Source organism: Triticum dicoccoides, chromosome 7B, assembly GCF_002162155.2.
Source record: "Triticum dicoccoides isolate Atlit2015 ecotype Zavitan chromosome 7B, WEW_v2.0, whole genome shotgun sequence".
In the NCBI taxonomy this organism is placed as follows: Eukaryota; Viridiplantae; Streptophyta; class Magnoliopsida; order Poales; family Poaceae; genus Triticum; species Triticum dicoccoides.
In genome coordinates, this window is record NC_041393.1 from 694,162,835 (window position 1) to 694,169,226 (window position 6,392).

Genomic DNA, 6,392 nt, shown 5'->3' on the forward strand with positions numbered 1-6,392 from the left:
TGCATGGCGGAATTCAAATATGTGATGGATCAACCAAAGCTGGGATTTGTGGATGTTTTCTAGCCATGTTTGAATCAACCAAAGCTGCGATTGAGCTCTATCATTGGTGTTGATTTTTGATGCCAAGCGCATGGCTTGCCTGTGGCCCTATGTAGTGCTAGTTTTGTGTGTCATGCAACATATTCAATCTCGTGTTTATTCTTTCAACAATCCGTCGTAGTCTAGGTGGTTAGGATACTCGGCTCTCACCCGAGAGACCCGGGTTCAAGTCCCGGCGACGGAAATTCAAACTTTTTTGTCCTCAGTGATAATGTAGATGGTTGACGACTCCAAGATTTCGAACTGTGGGGCAGCCTTGTGATGGTACTGATTTTTAACTGGGCGGCAGCCTTGTGATGCTACCGATCCACTTGGCAGCATTCGATCACGTGTTGCCATTCAAAGATGTGCTATGGATCAAAGAAAACACCACGGCGAGCAACACATGGCTGTTGTAACTTGTAAGCCCATGTCTGAACCGAGCAAAAGCTCCGATTTAGTTCGTCATGCTGTGTTTGTTGCGGGCGTAAGGCGATGGCGAGGTGGGGGGAAGGGTTGGGAAGGAGCTGGCTGCTGGCGGCTGCGGATCGAGGGTTCGCCCTCCCGCTCGTGGAAAGACTGTTTTAGATATAGAAGATGTATCCAGAACAGAGTAAATGCTACCGCATACTGAAACAGAAAATATTCTGCCAGTGGGCACTTGTAAGTAGAGTAGAGTGAGGATTTGGTGCAGAACTGTAGAATTATTCTGTAGCCGGCTCTCAAGGCAAAGACAAAGTGTTAGTACCGAAATTATATTTGTGTAGGCCAAGAACTCCACGTTAGTGTCCAGTCATCATGCCGCCGCAGTTGCTTTGATTCCGTGCGGTGCACCTGCCTGCTGCGGAATCCCAGCCTGTAGTTCTTTTGCTTTTAACATTTCTACGTAGCTTTTTAAGCTTTTTAGTAGGTGTGCACTCAGTCTTAAGTCTTAACTGCTGTTGAAGTTCAGAATGTGACAGCATCGGCATCAAATGTATTCTTCAGCTCAGCTGAAAACCTTTTGCTCGTTTCCGAATTCCTCAGATGGGTTGCAAACTAGGTTCACTTCTCTTGTTAGTTAGATGTCGCGATAGATATCTTATTATTCGATTCCAATTTCTTGCGATAATACGTTGCAATCAGTTGTGCTATGAACTTTCTACTGTTTTGTTAGAAGCTGAATGCTGTTTAATCACAATTTGCATTTACAGTATGCTTACTGAATCGGGTTGCAGAACATTCAGTGAATTGTCTGAATAAGAATGCACTTCAGCTGAACAGTTTCACGATGGGCGTCCATTTCCATTTTTTCAGCTATGCATCTTTTTTTCATTTTTTTTAGAAAAGGAGGATGACCCCCGGCCTCTGCATCTGGGTGATGCATACAGCCACTTTATTAATTATTCTCACAAGACCTTACAAAGTAATACAGCAGTAAGACTAAAGCCGCCGTCTAAGCCACTCTATCCAGTTGATGAAGGGGCGCAGATAGCCTGGGCCTAATACCAAACAGGCATCGCAGCCAAACCTAACATCTAAGACCTGAGATCCCATCCAGGATGCCTGCCGGGCATGGGTCTCACCGGTCAGGCGTGCACTCAGAGGCCGCCGCCACCAACTTCCACCGCTTCATCTTCAGAACTGTACTAAAGCATCAACTTTGCTCGGTCCAGCTATCGTCGACGCCACCACGGTGCCCAACGACACCTCCTCCCTGCGCGCAAACATCTGAGGATGTCGCGGTCGCCACTGATATACCTCATCACCATGCTGCCAAGTACCACCAGCCGACACAGCTTGAAGTCTTTGGAAGATCTGTCGTGCGTAGCACCTGCCGACCAGGCATGACAAAGCGTAGCACCTGTCGGTCAGGCATGACTTGACATCTCCACCGAAGCTCCGTGCAAGATGCAGCCGCTCCACCTCCAGCCTCTCTGAACGGGACGGGAGCACCCCAGGAAGACACGGCAAAGAGTTGGGCACCACAATCACCACGAGAGCCGGACCAGCAGACCGCCATGGCGAAACGACACCACTAAAGAGAACCGCCGCCATCAGGAACGCCAAGAACGCGCTGCAGCTGTCCCACCTCCCCGCGGACCCAAAGCGGCGCCTCCAAGAAGGTGACGGAGCCGGGCACCGCCGCCGCCCAACAAAAGTTGTGGGTTTTCACCCGGGTGCTGGGGGAGGACGAGGGGGAGGGAGCTGGATCTCGACGCCGCCTTCAAGAAGGAAACATCGCCTGGAGCGTCGCCGGCGTCGTGGCCGCCGCAGCCGGCCAAGAAATTACTCCGATCCAGAGATCCCAACCCCACATCCGCGCAGTCCGCCACCGGATCCGGCCGGATTGACAAGGAGGAAGCAGCAGCACGGGGGCGCCGTCTTCAAATCTGACGAAAGAGAGCAGCAGGGGATCCCTCCACGTGGCGCCCGCATCCACCGCCAACTCGCCGCCCGCGCGGCCGAGAAGACGCGGTCCACAACTCCGGCGAGCGCCACCCGCCTCGCGGACGACGCCGCCCTCACCAGCAGAGGCCGCCGCCTCAAACTCGAGGCCCGGGCCGGATGGATCTGGCGGATCCGATCCATGCGCCTGCCCGAGAACGAGAAGCTCCTCGCCGCCACCCTCCTTGGCTGCGCCCAGGGCCTGCCCGGCGCTAGCCTCTGGCAGCGGCGAGGATAGGAGGAACGTGGTGACGACGAGGGGCGACGGCGCGAGATCGCCCCCGTGTCGCCCTAGCGGGGCGACGCGGGGGTACGGGGCGACGCGGTACGATGCTTATCATGCATCTTTTTTTCATACCAAAGCCAGCGGGAATCCAGCCGAGAAATTCACATCCGGAACTGGGAGATCGGGCCCTATCCAGATAGAGAAAACGAGGACTGCCGGCAACGCCTAAGCCTTCATGCTGGAGAAGAAGACTCAGGCACAGGTAGCCAGCTTCGCCGTGCCGAGGTCCGCATCTTCTCCCAGTCTCAGAGGAAACACGCTTGGGGCCGCAGCAAGTTCGTCCTGAAGGTCTTCAGTTAGCCATGTTGCCGTAATCCATGAACAGATTACACATTATCCTTCGTATCAAATGTTTGTCGAAACCAGATGATCTGAACATTGTGATACTGGGCATTTTCCTGAATGTGAGAAAATGTAATGACTGCAGATGTTTTTTCAATCTATAAACACCTGATAATATGCAAATTGTGTTATTGGCCATTTTTTTCTTAACGTGAGAAAATGTGCGTCACAACAGTTTAGAGTGTATTATGCATGCACGGCCGGGTCAAGTGTTGCAAGAAGCTAATCGTTTCCTAATGCCTCCCAAATCTAATTAACATGCTTATGGTAGTGTGTGCTTGTGGCTCAATATATGTTTTGTGTTGCCTCAAAAGTCAAAACCCAACATTAACAAAGTGAAATGAGGGGATTTGTCTTGAGTACTATCCACCATGACTACCTCACTCGGTGATAAACTATGTTGGCAAACCGCATGTGTATCTTCCTTTATCTGCTTCTGGCTGTGTGATAACCGTGAACCACGGTTGATGGGAACTATATATATGCACGAACACTTGATGGGGAGGCTGGAAAAGATAAATGTCATAACAACTAACCGACGAGGTGAATGGTGACGAGTCATTGATTTGCTGTACTTTTTGTTTGAAAAACTATAGACAGTTGCTTGAGTTTGTACAACCACTTTTTCAACCAAGTAAGTTACTTGTACTTGATTGGATATTAAGATAAAGTTAAGGCAATTGGTTTTAGAAAAACAGTTGGTTTGCCAACCGTCCGACCTCAAGCGTGTAGCTGTTGGATCGAAGGCAAATGATATCTCTTTGTCTCCCAGCAATGTAGAAAAGAATCCCTCGGAGTAGACCGACCCACTCGACAACACCGTCGAGAGACTTGCGAGTTCGGAGTGGCGCCACCGCGCTCTGCAGCATCTCTGTCGAGCCTCGCAACAACCTGTCTCTGGGCACAGGGTCAAATAGTAGCATTTGAGCCTCAATAATAGGACTTTCTGCCCACAAACAAATAGTAGCATTTCAAACTCGAAATATTTACTTTGGATATTAAATCCGCAAGGAAGGGCAAGAATCCAGAGAAATGTGGAGCTAGTGGATAGTTTGAATTTCAATTATCAGGGAGAGGAATGAAACACTTGTCTTTCATTCTTTTGTATGGAGTCGGCATCGACAATAACATTGGGTTGTCACGAGCAATGAGGCCACAACAAAATTTGGTTAATTGACATGTGTTAATTAAGTCTTAACACGATGCATACAAGGATATGCAATCGTCTAGTTCACCTGACTTGGTTCCAAGTTCTCACACATGGTTTTCTCGAAACTTTATATTTATTCGGGTTTCATCAAGTGAGGAGCGGTTCACTGATTTGAGGTCTGCTACAAGGAGCTCGAGATTTTCTTCATGCGTACGGAGTCCTTCTTTGTTATCTCGCACTAGGCTTCATATGCCAAGACCGTCCATGTATCAAGGCGTCTCTTGTTACTCTTGATTCTACATTATGTTGTTGATGGGATAGGCGGTGCGCATCATAACATGTGGAGTAATGATGCATAGTACATCATAGCAATCAGGAGTGATGCATAGTACATCATCGCAATCTCTAGTAATGATGCATAGTACATGCACCGCTTGACAAACATCAACATCAAGCTAATCATTTCCTAATGTCTCCCAAATCTAGTTAACATGTTGGTGGTAGGGTGCGCACGTGGCCTAATGTGTGTTTTGTATTGCCTAAAAACATGACTTTAACAGAGTAAAATGAGGGAATTTTCTTGGGTACTGTCCACCAGGACTAGCTCACTCAGAGATGAAATATGTTGGCACATCAGATGGGTATCTTTCTTTATCTGCTCATGGCTATGTGATCACTATGAACCACGATTGATGGGAATTATATATATGCACGCACACTTGATGGGAGGTTGGCAAATAAATAATGTCATAACAACTCATGGACGAGGTGGATAGAGACAGCTAATTGGATTGTTATACCTTTTCTTTAACATCTATAGAGGTTTGCTTGAGTTTGTACCTCCACCTTTTCAACCAAGTGAGCTTCTTGTACTTGGTTGGATACTAATTTAGAAACATTATAACTGAGCACTTTTGCAGCCCTCCCAGGCCATTAGCACTCGTAGCCACCCGATCCTCAATTAGGGCATTTTTGGCCGTTCGATTGTCCCTCAATCCCAAATTCACTCCCTCTGATCGCTACCAACGAGCGCTCATCTTTGATGGGCCGCTGCTCTGGTGACATTTTTGGGCTTTTGGTATTAAATTGGACCTTTCTCTCTGTAGCTACTGGGTCTGTTTCACCGAGAGAGCCCAATTACCGGGTGTCGGTCCTTAATTTACCCTGGAAAAAAAGGAAAAAACTCGCAGGTTCGCAGGTGGGGGCATGCTATCGCTAGGTTACGGTCGAGGCCGGTCCTTGTCCAGCGAGATCGTGCGGCTCCGGCCTCCCGGACTGCACATCCAGACAAAGAGAAGCGACTGTTCGGTGAAGCAGACCTAGGGATGAAATTCAGTAGCGAGATTGACGGAAGCAATCAATCGTCAGTTTGTGGAATCATTCATCGCAGATGAAGTGCGTCACTCGGGGCGGAAATTAATAGAGGTTTTTTTGCGGGGAACTTTAGAGAGCTTTATTCAACAAAAGCGTTCGCTGAGCAGTCAGCCAGAAGGTTGCTGATCAAGAAGCTAGGAGTGGTATCGAGCCAGCTATCGGTCACACTAAGCGTACAGGCACGCTTAGACCATTTGCTGCTCTTAGTACATGCTGAATACGAAATGAAGAAAAACTAAGGGCTATCTCTCCAATTTCAAACAAGATAGGTGCTATCACCGACCGGTCAGTATAGCGAGAGTTCCAGAGGTGAACTGCCTCTAGACAGTCAGTCTTCATGATCACATGCGTGAAGCCTCGAAGTGTAGCAAGAAGGACTCCTTCCTTCAGTGCTAGAGCCTCCGCAATGAGAGGATCCGCAACACCCAATATCGGCTTGCACCATCCACCCTTGAAGCCTGAGGACGAGCGGGCGACGCCCCCCGCTCCTGCATTGCCATCATCAAGCTGAACCGCAGCATCTGTATTGACCTTGATATGAGGATCATCAGGAGGCTCCCAGCCGAAGCCGGGCAGTGTAATTTCCTGCTGTCGTCGTACTAAGTCTGACAGTAGAATAGGGGGTAGGTATGGAGAGGCAAGATCCTAGCTATGGAGTAGTTGTATACGCAAGAGATTTACGAGTTCAGGCCCTTCTCGGAGGAAGTAACAGCCCTACGTCTCGGAGCCCGGAGG

At 49.0% G+C, this 6,392-nt stretch overlaps 1 non-coding gene across 1 annotated transcript; it reads left to right on the forward strand.

Moving 5' to 3' along the window:
• The first annotated feature begins 210 nt into the window (after nucleotides 1-210).
• On the forward strand, nucleotides 211-283 carry TRNAE-CUC. Its single transcript has one exon. It is a non-coding gene; the product is annotated as a tRNA-Glu (tRNA).
• The last annotated feature ends 6,109 nt before the right edge of the window (nucleotides 284-6,392 follow it).